Source organism: Dipodomys merriami, unplaced genomic scaffold (assembly GCF_024711535.1).
Source record: "Dipodomys merriami isolate MVZ:Mamm:240054 unplaced genomic scaffold, mDipMer1.0.p SCAF_3, whole genome shotgun sequence".
In the NCBI taxonomy this organism is placed as follows: domain Eukaryota; kingdom Metazoa; phylum Chordata; class Mammalia; order Rodentia; family Heteromyidae; genus Dipodomys; species Dipodomys merriami.
The window spans coordinates 9,824,820-9,841,226 of NW_027204492.1; the positions used below are offsets into that span (position 1 = coordinate 9,824,820).

The 16,407-nt window shown below is 34.0% G+C and overlaps 1 pseudogene; it reads left to right on the forward strand.

Moving 5' to 3' along the window:
• Positions 1–11,691: 11,691 nt before the first annotated feature.
• LOC138839728 (probable ATP-dependent RNA helicase DDX5 pseudogene) lies at positions 11,692–13,450 on the forward strand (annotated as a pseudogene).
• Positions 13,451–16,407: the final 2,957 nt, after the last annotated feature.

Consider the following 16,407-nt stretch of genomic DNA (forward strand, 5'->3'; position numbering starts at 1 on the left):
AATGTTACATTGTTAAGGTACTAAAGTCTTATGAAAATAAGGCTTTTTAAGTATAGAAACAGCAAACACTGAAAAACAAATGATGAACAAAAGATTATTACATTAATTTCATGAAAGAAGTTTCCCTGTCTATAGACCTTGATGTAAAATTTAAAGAAAAATAGGAATAAGCACACACACACACATACACACACACACACACACACACACACACACACACACACACACACACACACACACAAAGAGATGGAATATTCAATCAACCACGTTGATCTTTGTTTATCAACAATAAACTGAAACTTAACATTTCTAGTTGCCCAAGCATATGTCCAGTATAATCATTTGAAATATACTGCAGAAATTTTTAGTTGTTATTTACCATATGTTTTCAGCTTTTGGAAGATAAGGGAAATTGCTGTTAATCTCTCTTATGAGAGCCTGGTGTTATATATAATTGGGAGGCTCTTAAAAACCCTCATGCTTCTCTGCACCTGTAGGCCAGAATGCAGACCATCCAAGAAAACAATCAGTCTTCTCCTTTTGCTAATATCACCCACTGGCAGAGAATTCCCTGGGAATACTGTCCTTTACTTACTATGTATGTTTTCACTTGCATAAATGCCTGTAGCTTATAATTACTTTCTGCTTTCCTGTGCAATGATGTGATGCAAGGCCTAGCCACAAGCATTTCATAGGTTGTTAATGATCAGCTGTATGGATCATTGGTCTCAGGTATCAGCTTGTGATTTGTTTATTAGTAAAAGACTATAGGTTGTTTGATTATCTGCTTGACTTAACATTAGAAAAATGAAAGGCATGTTAAATGTAAGGGTGTTTTTCTTGAGAGTTACAACCCAAAACAAGTGTTCAAGCTTAGTGGAGATATTAAGTCTAGTGGAAAATTTGTTGCAGGTAGTAATTTGGGCATTTTTGGTGTCCTTATGGGCAATAAACTTGGCAAAATAAAGACAAGTAATGACTTCAGAGCAGAAAAAAATACATCACATCAGAAGATTCAACATGATTGCCTAGTTATTACATTGTGTGTTTTTCTTCTAAAAATGAAATACTGTAGTTTAAAAAATCGATTCAGCTGTAATTTGGAGCTGTGTTAAAGAAACATTCCATACTTGAAGTGAATTAGTTGGTTTAACTCATCTTGGTTTAGCTTCAGCTAAACCAAGTCAGGGACTGAATATTAAGTAAAAGATCATACAATTTCATATAGAACAGCATTAAGTCTTCCCTAGTGAAAAAAGTTAGCATAAAGGAAATTTACAAAACAGATGAGATATTTTGACAACACATGGATAGATGGATTGTTTATTCTTATAATTACTGATAGAATTCAAAATTTATATAACCTAATAAATGATGTCTGGTCCAATGGCTATTATGATAGTGGATGAATGTCTGATTCCTTCTTTTCAGTTTATGAAGAAAAATGGTATATTATTATTATTATTATTATTATTATTATTATTATTATTATTAAACTTAATCTTGGCTTCTACAAGTAACCTTATGGTTTTTATAGTATTAACAGTCCATAGCTGTGAAAAACTCCAAGAGTTATGTATGCCTGCTCCATTATTCACGTCAAATACATTATGAAGATAAATCTGATTTTAGCATTCCTCAACAAAAAGATGAAGAAACTGAGGGTTCAAGGATAGAGTCAGTGCTCTTTTATCCCTAATCTCAACTCTATATACGCTGAAGACTGAGCCCACGTAGCCCATTAGTAGAAAAATATTATTGGTTTTGTTATACAAAGTGCAGTGGAGAAAAGCAAGTAGTAAAGGTGGAGAAGAGGGACATTCTAAGAAAGTAAGCAGGCAAGGTAGGATATCTTTTGTTTTAAAGTCATTGTTGGTAATTATATATATGGTACACAAATCTTTGTTATCAAATACACAGTAATAAGAGGCATTGTTTTTAATTTTACAGTTGGGTAACCCACAAACTCAATGAATGAAAAATATTCACGGCTTTAAAAAAGGTCTTAATCTATTGTATTGTGCATTTAAACATCTGAATCAGATATTGGTGCACATTTTTAATATGCCACTTCCAATAATTCTGAGAATGTGCTGCATAAATGATGCCCAAGAACAATAGGATATCATAAAATAAGACTTAGTAATCATCTTAGATATTTCTTTTTATGGAAAAGTAAAATCTTGAGATATATAGCTCATAAATATTTTTTGTAAATCTACGAATTAACTCTCATTAAAAAGTCTACTACAGTTCCATAGCACATTCTTTTGCTACATTTTTACTACTTTTATTTCTCCCTGAGACCCTATAACATGAATGGGCTAAACACTCGAAATGACATTTCACAAAATAAAATGCAAATAGTAAACCAGTGTATACAGTACTTAATTCTTAATAATATTCAAAAAATACATATTGAAATAAAATAAAATTGTGGCATAATATGGTGCATCCTTAAATTAAGAATAGAATGGTATTAACTGACTCTCTTGCAATTACTGAAGAATTGGGACTTTCAGATTTTACTGGTGGACAGGGAAAATTGATACACCATTTGGAGAGTAACTTGGCAATGCATCTAGAACCATACAAAATCTTATTTGGCCCATAAATTCTGGTCCTGGAAATCTGTCATCAAGACATAATCTAGCTGGAAAAACGAATGTAGTCTAAGGCAATTGGCATCTAGTGGGTTGAGGCCAAGGATCTAAACATGTATTGTGTACTCCAAAGACTAGGACATACATATTTAAAATCGTAAGGTATTTAATGTGTCAAAAATCTAAATACAAAGAAAGTGGATAATATCTAGCAATTTCTGAGGAATAAATTTAGATTGAGTATGAATGAATATAGACTGAACCAGAACTCTGCTCTTATATTTTAGAGTTGATGAGAAATAATTTGTTTCTTACCTAGGTAAGATCAAAGACCTTTCAGAAGACACATTTCTAAGAGCCATCCTCTGGCCTACCTTATCTCTTGCTGCTATGTCTAGTCTGGAAAAATGCTAATCAAATCAAATAATCAGGTGCTAAATTCAGCAAACACTGCAAATAACTTTACGGAATTTTCTGACAAACTCATACTGCTGGATTTCAAACTGAAACTTGCCTTATTCTGTCTGTTCCAAGAACCAATTACCAATAACTCACTCTCAAAAGAATTTAGGACAGTCAATTTCTTATCATCTAAATATGCTTTTCTAGATAGAAGTAGGTCAGAGAGAGGAAAAACCACATGATTTGGAGTGACATCTATATAGTATTGAAAAGTGAAAAGACATTAAAGCTTTAGAATTGTACATATGGCACATATAAAATTAGGGCATTAACCTATTCGTGTTTTTCTTTTCACCAAATTGAATATGCCAGGGAAAACATTCTGTAGTAGACAGACTACCTTCTCCACATATGTGTACATTCTTTTTAACTAATTGTACAAGGTGATTTTATTGTGATATTCCCATACACAGCATACTTTGTGCATTAGACAAGTTCCACTTCATCCATTTTAAACCTGAAGTTCTGCTCTTTTTTCATATTTTGAGTTTCATTATGCCACATTCTTATATCCAGATCTATAGTATTATGTGACATATGTTAAGAAATAATTTAAGGTTGAATTTCCAATTAAGTCTAGCAGTGCAGAAGTTATATAAACAGACTACATGTAATCATGTTATTTTCTTATAACTGAAAGAGAGAGATAGGAAAGTCTGAAAAGATGTGATAATGGAAGGTTTAAAAATAGTGATTTATGGTTTTAAAATGGCAAAGGGATTGAACCAAGCAACGTAGGCAGCCTCTAGATTCCAGAAGGGAATGTTTTATCTGCCTAGGTCCATTTGTATTTTTACATCATTTCAAGGCCCTATGTAGCCCATGGGTCACACATTGCCCATCCTGGCCTAGAAACTAGAAATGACAAAGTACCAGATACTCTTCCAGTCTCCCAAAAGAGCAAGGCCCACCAGCAATTTATTTTAGCCCACTGACAAATGATGTTTATGTCTGATCTCTAGAACAGCTACTAGACTTGTGGCAATTTGTCATCGAAACAAAAGGAAATTAGCACAAGTACCACTGGGTACTGGCCATGTGTTTGAATATTGTGAGAACACATAGGTGCATTTACATTTATCTCATGGTGAATCAATCTAGAAAATTGTCAGCATTCCATAGAATTTTCCCTGGTGACTTTGTGCTTGCCTTAGAAGTAAACTTCTCTTCTTGCCTCTATAACACCAGGAATGTGAAGATGTAGAGAAGGAATGAAATTTGTGAAGATGTCTTTAGTAAGACAATGTCTTCTTCAACAAAGTGAAAAAAACACATGCTATATTGGAGAATCAGAGGATAAATGTACGATGGACTGAGGAAATTTTCGATTTGGGAGTCAGATACATCTGTGTTCAAACCCTGTTGTGGGTATTTTGAAAGATTCTTGGTCTTTTAAAATGGAGTTGAAGGTAGATTTTGTCAATTTCTCCATGAAAGTCACATTGTTATTTGCTAGTGAGAAAGTTGTAAAAAGGGTGTTTTTTCCAGGTATAAAGAGCCAACTTCTTATTTGCAACAGTCAGACGAGCACAGAAGGAGTAAAGTTCTAAAGATCAAATTTTTAAAACTGTTTGGATTTAGGAGCCTTTTAGATTCTTAATTATTAAGTATCAAAGATTGCCTCCTCAATATTTGTTATATCAGAAATTAATTTTTAATAACAACATTTAACATAATTATTTTACTAAAATAAGCCTACATTTGCCAAAAAAAAGGAAAATGAGTAAAATTAGTGAGCTTCTTTTTTAGTTTTTCTATGAATTCGCTTAGCATCGAGCTTAATAGATAACAGCTGTATTTTAAAATCTACTCTTTGCATGTATCTTTTGTTGAAGAATAGAAAAGGAGATCCAGTCTCTCACTGATTGTAATCAGAAGATGGAGGAGTATTTTATTCACCTTTTCAAATAATTTTGGTTATGATGCCTAAGTAGTACACCTAAACTACACAAGTGCTTGTACACTAAAGATAAGCTTTGATACTAATTCAGAATCTGACATCTTATCAGTGAACTTTTGATACCTTGTTACAATAAAATCCTTTGTTGCGCTAAACGACTGATGATGTGACTAAATGGTAGAACATTTGTCTACTGTGCACATATCCCTAGGCTTGATCTACATCAACACCAAAAAAAATCTCCTTGCTCTGTCTTACAATTTGAATGGATATTACCCATGCATGATTTGTCACAAATAGCACCAGCCAGTTTGAAAATGTTGGTTCCTTAAGTTATAGAGATCTTTCAAATATTGCCAGGATTCATTATAATCATTTGTTAATACCATTGTCTATCTCTTTAGAAAAGTAATTAGTTATTGGGAAACTGTTAAGCTCATTAATAGATTCAAGTATAGCAAAATGTAATTTTCACTGAAAGCTCCAATCTCATCATTGACAACAAATACTGTCAGTTGTTTTTCCCTGAACTGACAGACTCACCGCACTCATGTTTCAGAAATAGCTGCCAGTTACCCAGTGTGAATATTCAGTTTGTCTCAGTCATTCTTTCTAGTAAAGCAGCGTTTCTTGACAAAACATCTAAATCAGCTTATAATCCAAACATAACACAAGTTCCTTTCCTAGAGACAATAATCATACTTCAGCTTACATCTTATAATTTCCATTGTTATCCAGAAATGATTTATGTGTACTTCTATGTGTTCATCAAACAGAGTATTTACTTAAGTATCTTTCTTCAGATTTTATTTTATTACCATGCATTAGTTATACAAGGGACAGAGTTTTCATTTTGACATCTCAATACATGTGCACAATATACCTTGTGGGAATCTAACCCCCTCTATCATTTTCCCATGCCTTTCTCCATTCTTAAAACAAATTCAACAGGTTTATTATCCTAGTTTTACATATGCTTATAAGTGCTTAGACCATATTCACTCTCCTTCACTCTCGTTGATGAGCCTCTTCCATCTCACTTGTACTCATCCCCCAACCAAACATTATTTTTTTATTGTGTAGGTTAATTATACCATGCTTTTGCAGCATGGTATTTCAAATATGTATAAATTATATTTTAATTCGATTAGTTCTGTCTATTGCACTCTTTTGCTGTAGTCCTTATTCCCCACTGTTCAACAGCCTTACAGTGAGATTCTTTATGCTATCTGCAAACAAAATAAGATTCCCATAGTTACAATCATCCCATATATATACATATACATATGTATATATTTGGTTTGTGTGTAAACCTATTTTCACACATTTCTTATGCAAAGGGATGCAATTGCGATCTTACCATGTATGCATACACTGTACTTTGATCAAATTCATCCCCCTATTACCATTTCTCAATCAACCTTCAGCATATGGAATGTTAAAATGACAGGTGCTCTGATGTAAATTTAATACACTTCCCTTCTGTATTAAAGCCTTTCTAAAGGAAATTGGTTTTGATTTTAACTGTGATTGTTTGACACTGAGAACTAGTGTAAACTAGTACTATAATGGCTAGCTCTTGCAACATCATTGTGAATATCGACACAGTCACAAAGACAAATACAGTCTATGTATTTATTAGGAATTTTGTTTGCTTTTGCACAGGCTGTGACTGTATCTGAAGCACCCATAGTTACCTGAGGAATCCACTTAAATATTTTTCTCCTACATTATTTATAAGTTCTTACAAGTATTCCATACATAACTTTATATATGTGATTTCTACTTTCATCCTGAAACTTTATTTTCTTTTCTTATTCATTGATTTGCATCATTTCATATTCCAATAAACCTGAAATGCATTTAGTTCTAAATAGACTATGTTCATTCATGTGTCTCTGCTTTCTGGGCTAGCAGCCTACATGATGTACCATGATACATGCTATTCATCCTGGCATTCAAATACCAACTCATCTCTTGACAAATTGTCCTATTTTATATCATTATTCCTATTCCCCATCTGATTGTGGGTTTCTGCAGTGCAGAAACTACATTAGTTGTATGTGGGCTGTTGTACCTTTTACATCATTCCTTGCATAGCTTTTCAATTAGTATGGTTTAAATGGATAAGTTAATCAATGTAGGCAACCTGGGGAAAAAAGTATACATTCTATCAAAACATGGTTTCATTGCAATTTTATCATCTATACCACAAAAAAGATTTTGAATGTAATGCGTCATTTGATTAAACAACATGATACTTTTCCTTTTATTCCACATCTATTCAATAAACATATCAATTGTCTACTTTTGCTTGTCTTTCTGAGTCTTAGTAGAGAAGATGAGAGTCATTTGTCATATGAGAATAATAAAGCATATCTATGATGAAAAGTAAATTTAAGTTGGCGCCAAATGACTTTTTTGTTCCAAATACCTTCCAATATCTATGAGACCTTGAATGAATTTATTTTATTTTATTTTTTTGTGAACATACTGTACAGAGGGGTTACAATTACATGGGCAGGATAATGCATACATTTCTTATCAAGCATTGCAGCCTCCTCCTTTGTTTACCCTTCATATCCCTTCCTAGCCTCCTCCCCACCCCCCTTGAATGAATTTTTAATGCCTCTGAGGCTCAGTTTTCTTAGCCAAAAAAGGAACCTCTTGTGTAGAACAGATTCAGGATGTAAAGACAACCATTTTACTTCATACTTAGTGCCCTGATCTCTATGTGCATACATGATACATGGTGCAAGAAAGCTCCCTGTCATCTCTTTCAACAAGGTGCTAGTCCTATTCATGTGGACTACTCTGTCTTTATAAGTCGAGCCATTCCCCAAAATTCCTAATTTTAAAAGCCAAAATGTGGGATGAGGATTTCAATATGTGATTTATGATGGGCAAAAATGGTCAGGCCATTGCAAATGCTTGGATAGTTAAGGAGCTGACAAGTCCCTTTTTAGAGAGAGAATGAGATTTATGGACTCAAAGTGCTAAATTAAGAGAAACCAGTGATGAAGGATACTTTCTTGTACAACCATAATACATTTGGCTTTCCATGTTTGGTTGGGGATTTTATTTAATAAAGTAAATTTTGAATATGCAATAAAAACAAACACGTATTTAGCAAGGAAAACCTTAGCATATAAATGCTCCTGTATCACAGGAAATGTAGGTACAAGACATAAATTTAACAAACTTTATTTCTCAATGAAGGAAGATGTTTGAAACCTAGTTCTATTTTTATCATTGAAGTGAGAATTGCACCAGTTCTTAGGGAAACACTTAAAGAACACAAGAAAACTGAAGATTCCTAGGCCCTGACCCCAGCATTTCCAATTCAGTAAGAGTGCAATAGGACTAGGATAGTTTCCTTGAGGTTTCAGTCGATTGCATATTGGTAATGCTTTTAGAAATTCTGATACAAAAGCAGGTTAGAAAATTGAATCACAACACCTGGGAACCAAAGTGATAGTATGAATTATTTGAATACTTAGCACGTACAGCACATATTATCAATATAGAAAATTATACCTTGCCCATGTAATGGCAACTTCTCCATACAGTATTTTCACAATTAAAAAATGTATAAAATAATAAATAGAAACAATAAAAAAGAAAAATATCTCTCACATTTTTTAGAATTCTCAAAAGGAGCTATTATCCTCATTTTATACATTGGAAACATGGGACCAAAGTAGATTTCTAAGTCTCTCTTAGACTACCTACTTTATGTTCTGCTGACTATTACACAATGTCCTTTCTTTACAAGGCTTTAATCTTGTCTCTATCACATTTCATATTTGTAGCAATGGACAAGGAAGGTACTACTTCTCCTTGTGGCTTAGTCTTATTTTTTCCATCGGAAAACAGGGATAATGATAATGTATCTGTCAAATATTTAGTCTTGGGCTATCCTACATGATCAAGAACATGAAAATTGGGGCTGGGAAAGTGGCTCAGTGGTAGAGCGCTTGCCTTGCATGCACGAAGCCCTGGGTTGATTCCTCAGCACCACATAAGCAAAAAGAAAAAAGCCGTAAGTGGAGCCCAGGCTCAGAGTTAAGGCCCCACGACCGGACCCCCCCCCAAAAAAAAGAACATGAAAATTGTTTGAGTTCTATAGCTTCATTTTCTTAACATATATTCCTTGACCTAGGTTACCCAAGGGGCCCAACACTTGTATGAGAACTGAGAGTACTGTGCTTATGTTCTCTTCTTATCAAATGCCATTTCAGGATATTTAAATTGTACAAAATAATGAATTCATGTTGATATTTTCATACATGTATATAAATATATCTTGATCATATTTACCCACATTACTACTCTTGGAATCTTAGACTCTGATTCCTTTCATTTTTGGAAATAGTATTGTCAGTATATTTTACTTTTGCCCTTGCTTGCTTGTTTCTCATGATAAATGAATGCATAATCATTACAGAAATTTTGGAAAATACATACTTTCAAAGTTATTTTTCATTCTCTTTTCAAGGACTGCACTAAAATAAATTTAGTCACAGTTTTTACATCATTTTTGTCTTATATGGACAACAAGATATATCCATGATTATAGAGAATTCATGTTTGCTAATGAATCTTATTAAAATTCTTGAATTACCATGATTTCTTATTCATTCTATAGCTACAGAACAAATTGGGCCTTCCTGTGGTCATGTCTATGTAGCTAACTCTGATGTATCTTCAGAATTCAAGTGCTAAACATATAAAAATTAGTTGATCTCACTGGTGTGATCTTCTTCCCTTAATGAGGAAAATGTGAAGGAGTGATTATTTGTAATCTGATCGGAATAAACATTTTTGACAGTGTTTATGTTTTCACCCTCTTTCATATCTAAAAGTAAAGAGTTACAGAATTTGATCAAATCTTTCAGATAAAGATTAAAAATGAATTTAACTTTTATTTCCCTTTAAATATGTAGGAAAGTCATGCATTTTATCTAAGTGTTAAATTCTTATGACCTATCTCACAACATCATTGTAACAGATAAACTAGAAAAGATTCCCTTTCTTCCCTCCTAATACATACAAGCCCAGATTTCTAGATATGCCCTTGCCCACAATCCAAATTTGAATTTCAAAGGCAATTTCCAGGCATGTATGTTCTTGAGTTCTTGACACTATTATTTATCTTCTTCTCAACACATATTCTTCCCTTAACATCTATGACTTTTTTCCCCAGGTTTTCTATTTAACCTTTCTGGTATTGTTTTTCAATTTCCTGTGAGCATTCCAAAAGATACCTAGAATTTGATAAATGATAACTTGATATTGTTTCTAATTCCCAAGGCAGTGTGGAATCCTGTTGAGGATGCAGTTTTATTTTTTGCTTTTTCAGTTTTTCAATATTGTAAGATATTGTATGAATATATACATATATGTATGTATATATGTACCTACACATATGTATATACATACAAAAGCAAGTACATGTACATATATATACATATGCATGCATGTCTATGTATATAGTCATATATACATATACGTACAAATGCGTATATACAAGCCTTACCACGAGAGCATAGTGCACTTCTACAGACTATGGAAGAAGAAAATGTACCACATAAGACATTGAATAAAAATATATCAGGATAATAAAGCTACAATGTTGTATAAAAGCAAATATGTTAAACTTTTATAATATTTAAGATGGAAAAGTACACTTCTAAGTTGGACTAGCAAATAATACAACATCAGCTTTGCTTTGAAACCTGGCTCCTGTCCTGGAAAAGTCTCCTTATCACTTTGATTCACACCTGCAGAAGAAGGATAATGAAAGTCACTTCCTAGGTTTATGAAAAAAAATGGAGAATATGAGTAAAGCACCATGCAAGAGTGGACCTTCAATTACAGGAAGAGAAGCATGGATGCCAAGAAAAGTTATGGTGATTAGTGTTCTCTAAGTAGTAAAGGATCAAAAGTGGTTCATAAATGAAGGAAAAGAGCCAACCCCGCCTTTTCTCACTTTGTTTCTCAAAGGGTTCCCACTTCTATTTATAACCAGATCCAAAACTTATATCAAAATTTCTTGTCCCTTAGAATAGCAAGTAGAATATGCAGGAACTTGGCAATGTTTATTGCTTAGAGATTTAGCCAGTTAATGGACATAAAATTCTGGATTTTGAATTATTCACTTATGTACACACATATATAACATGCTTATAGGTATTCATTTACAATATAAATTACAACATTTATCTATTTCCCAATGCTAAAATTATAATCTCTTTGTAATAATAAGATTACAGGATTGAAGATGAAACAACCTCATCCATTAGCATCATGAACAAATTCAAGCTGATAAACAGAATAAGGCTATTCTTCAATTCTAAGACCTGGCATTATAATATGTGCATCAATAACCATGATGTTGAAACAAATAACAGATACACTTAACATAGAAGTCCTGTAAGGAAGTTTGAGCTTTGACATTTCATTTTTTTTAAATATCAAGATATATGACCATGTGTCTAATCAGAATGCAGGCACTGTAGCCCAGTAAATGAAATGAAGCAAAGAAGCCTGATAGGCTTCTCCTAGGCTCAGCCTCAACTACTGTTCCTTGAAGAGCTTTCTCTTCATCATATTTGAGTACAAGAGGTAGAGACATACAGAAGAAGCAAGGAAGTTGCATTGAGAGGTCATAACTGTCCAAAACCAGTTCTGAATTTCTATGAAGCAAATTTCCCTGCAAATGTCATGGATGTGATTGCAAGGCAGAACTTTACTGAACCCACTGCTGTTCAAGCTCAGGGATGGCCAGTTGCTCTTAGTGGATTGGGCATGGTTGGAGTAGCACAGAGTGGATCTGGGAAAACGTCTTATTTGCTGCCTGCCATCATTCACATCAATCATCAGCCATTCCTAGAAAGAGCTGATGAGCCTATTTGTTTGGTGCTGGCACCAATTCGAGAACTGGCCCAGCAGGTGCAGCAAGTAGCTGCTGAATACTGTAGAGCTTGTCGTTTGAAGTCTACTTGCATCTATGGTGGTGCTCCCAAGGGATCACAAATATGTGATTTGGAGAGAGGTGTGGAAATCTGTATTGCAACACATGGAAGACTGACTTGTGTGTGTGTGTGTGTGTGTGTGTGTGTGTGTGTGTGTGTGTGAATATACCGTACAGAGGGATCACAATTACATGGCAAGGTAATGAGTACATTTCTTATCAAGCATTGTTGCCTCCTCCTTTGTTTCCCCTTCCCGTCCCTTCCCATTTCCCACCCCCCCCACCCCCCACCACCCGGCCCCTGACAAAAGTTGTAAAGTTCGTTGTTCGACATAACCACTTGTACATCTCATTACAACAAAGACTGACTTTTTTAGAGTGTGGGAAAACCAATCTGAGAAGAACAACTTACTTTGTCCTTGATGAAGCAGATAGAATGTTTGGTATGGGTTTTGAACCCCAAATAAGGAAGATTGTGGATCAGATTAGACCTGATAGACAAACCGTAATGTGGAATGCGACTTGGCCAAAAGAAGTAAGAGCTTGCTGAAGATTTCCTGAAAGACTACATTCATATAAACCATGGTGCACTAGAACTGAGTGCAAATCACATTTTTCAGATTGTGGATGTATGTCATGATGTAGAGAAGGATGAGAAACTTATTCGTCTAATGGAAGAGATCATGAGCGAGAAGGAGAATAAAACCATTGTTTTTGTTGAAACCAAACGAAGATATGATGAGCTTACCAGAAAGATGAGGAGAGATGGGTGGCCCGCCATGGGTATCCATGATGCCAAAAGTCAACAGAAGCCTGAATGGGTTCTAAATGAATTCAAACATGGAAACATTCCTATTCTGATTGCTACAGATGTGGCCTCCAGAGGGTTAGATGTGGAAGATGTGAAATTTGTCATCAATTATGACTACCCTAATTCCTCAGAGGATTATATTCATCGAATTGGAAGAACTGCTGGCAGTACCAAAACAGGCACAGCATACACTTTCGTTACACCTAATAACAAGTGAGCGACCTTATCTCTGTGCTTCGTGAAGCTAATCAAGCAATTAATCCCAAGTGGCTACAATTGGTCGAATACAGAGGTTCAGGTCGTTCCAGGGGTGGAGGAGGCATGAAGGATGACAGATACTCTGTGGACAAAATGGGGTAGATTTAATACTTTTAAAGACCAGGAAAATTATGACAGAGGTTACTCTAGTCTGCTTAAGAGAGATTTTGGGGCAAAAACTCAGAATGGTGTTTACAGTGCTGCAAATTATACCAATGGGACCTTTGGAAGGAAGTTTGTGTCTGCTGGTATACAGACCAGTTTAGGACTGGTAATCCAACAGGGACTTACCAGAAAGGTTATGCTAGCACTCAACAATACCGAAGTAATGTTCCAAACATGCACAATGGTATGAATCAACAGGCATTTGCGTATCCTGCTACGGCAGCTGAGCCTATGATTGGCTATCCAATGCCAACAGGATATTCTCAATAAGACTTTAGAAGTATATGTAAATGTCTGATTTTCATAATTGCTCTTTATATTGTATGTTATCAGAGAAGATAGTTATTTAAGAAACATGGGAAATGCAGAAATGACTGCAGTGCAGTAGTAATTATGGTGCACTTTTTTGCTATTTAAGTTGGATATTTCTCTACATTCCTGAAACAATTTTTAGGGGTTTTTTTGTACTAGAAAATGCAGGAGGTGTTTTCACAAAAGTAACTGTACAGTGATTTGAAATACAATAAATGAAGGCAATGCATGGCCTTCCAATAAAAGATATTTGAAAACCGAAAAAAAAAAGAGCATGGTGAGCCCTTGTAGTATGATGGGAACAAAAGATGATATCATCACACTTAGTTCTGTATCTCATTATATATGAGTGCCAAATGATTATTTCTATTGAATCTTAACTTGCATTTGAGAATTTCTCTCCAGTTCTTAATATTGCAGAAAATAAACACATTAGTAAATGAATTAATTCAATTAAGTCAAAATTTTCTGTCTGGTGTCTAAAAAGTAGGATTCAAGGTATTAGGATTTCTGTAAATGTAATTATTTAAAGGAATATTCTTTACGAAACATTTGTACAATAGGGTTGAAGCAAGGTAAATCAGAAATGGTTGTGGAGTGTTTAAAATAAGCCCTAGTAAATCTATAACCAAAAATCTCATTACCTAGCCTCAAGAAGTAATACTATACTGACTTTCTTATTTTACATATACTACTATGGAGCCCACACATCCTACATTTCTTATTGTTTCACCGTTGTTGGGTATGTAAAATTTACTTGAACTAAAATATACAAATTTTACTGAAAATTTGTTTCAAGTGGATGTACTCACGTGTCTCCTGAAGCTTACAAGTCAATACCAATTCAGTCAAGAGAAACTATTTTGAAAATTTTCACCAGAGACTAGGTTTGCTTGTTCCTAGAATTTTGCTTAAATTCACTTATTTTATGCTCTTAATATTAGATTCTTACATGCAGGATTATACATATGGTATTTATTTATGTCGTTAATTGAACCTTACTTCATGCCTCTTCATTGCTAAGTGCTATTGCATTGTAAGACTGTATTACAAGATGTTTGTCCATTCCCTGCTGATAGACACTTGGATTGTTTCCAATTTTGAGTGGCTGTTAATTAAACACACACTGCTTTTTTTTCTTCCGAAATTGCTCTTAAATGTTTTAATTTGTCTGGGAAATTGTTAAGCAGCTTAATTGAAGGCAAGCAGAATTTCAATTTTATGTAAGAAATTGCCAAAACTTTTTAAGTTATTTTATGATTTTATATCCCCCTAACTTTGTAAGAAAACTTTAGTCTTTAAATATTTTTGTCAGCATTAGGTGTTCCCACATTTCAAATTCTGAGCATTCTATGGGAGATGTAGTAATGTCTCCTTGTAACTTTAATTGTCATTTCCATGAGAGCAAATGATGCTAAGTATTTTCATAAGCTTATTGGATATTTGCATATTATCTTTTCTGAAGTACTCCTTTAAGTACTTGGCCCATACTTTGATTTTTCTTTTTGGTTTCTATTGATTTGTGCAGGTGTTTTTCCATATAATCTAAACACAAAATCATAACCAACTACAATTTGTGAATACTTTCTCCCAGCCTCTTGGTTGAAAATGCATTTATGAGTACAAAAAGACTTCAACTTTTGTATTATAAGTGTGAAGACTTCTTTGACCAATTTAAAAATTCTGGGTCAACCTCTCATGAAGGTAGTTCTCTATTTTTTTTTCTTTTTGTAATTTCTTTCTTTATTTTTTAATTTAATTTTTATTTTGTTGTAAAGGTGATTTACAGAGGGGTTTACAGTTACATAAGTAAGGTAATAAGTATATTTCTTTTCAAACATTGTTACCCCCTTCCCTCATTTTTCTCCCAAATTCCTTCCTCCCAACTCCTCCCTCCACCCAGAATTGTAAAGTTCATTTCCAACATAGTGTCTTGTGAGTATCGTTGTTACATTAATTCACCCTTTGTCCTTTGTCTTACCATGTTGTTTTTCTTCTTCCCTTCCCCAAATCAGATAAACATATACACAAGACACAGGATATCAGAATAAAAAACAATGACAACAGATGGTAAATCAAAGGGGAAAAATAAATTGAAAAATAACTTCATACAGCACATTAAAAACAACAAAAATCCTCTTATTTCCATATCTTGGAGTTCATTTCGATTAGCATCATTTTATATGATAGCATGTACTTAGCTATTGAGCTATTGTGATTCTCTGCTAGGACTATCTTAGACAATATTCAGTTATTACAAATGAGGGAGACCATTGAGCCTATATTTCTTTGGATCTAGCTTACTTCACTTAATATGATTTTTTTCTCAGTCTTTCCATTTCCTTATGAATGTGGTGATATCATTTTTTTCAGATGGGAGCAAAAAATTCTATTGTGTATATATGCCACCTTTTCTTGATCCATTCATCTACTGAGGGGCATCTGGATTGGTTCCATATCTTAGCTATAGTAAATAATGCTGCAAGGTATATAATTGTGCTGATAGCTTTAATGTGGTCTTGTTTGTGATGGTTTGGGTCAATTCCCAGAAGTGGGATAGTTGGATCATATGGAAGTTCTATGCTTAGTCTTTCAAGAACCTCCATACTGCTTTCCAGAGTGGTTGAAACATTTTACATTCCCACCAACAGTATAGTAGCAATTCTTTTTGGACACATCCTCACTAGCATCTGTTTTTATTCATTTACTTGATAATGCCCATTCTAACTGGGGTGAGGTGGAATCTCAATGTGGTTTTGATTTGCATTTCTTTTTTTTTAATTTAATTTTATTTATTTGTGAACATACTGTACAGAGGAGTTACAATTACATGGGCAGGATAATGCGTACATTTCTTACCAAGCATTGCATTTCTTTTATAGCCAGTGAAGTTGAATATTTCTTTACGTGTCTATTGGCT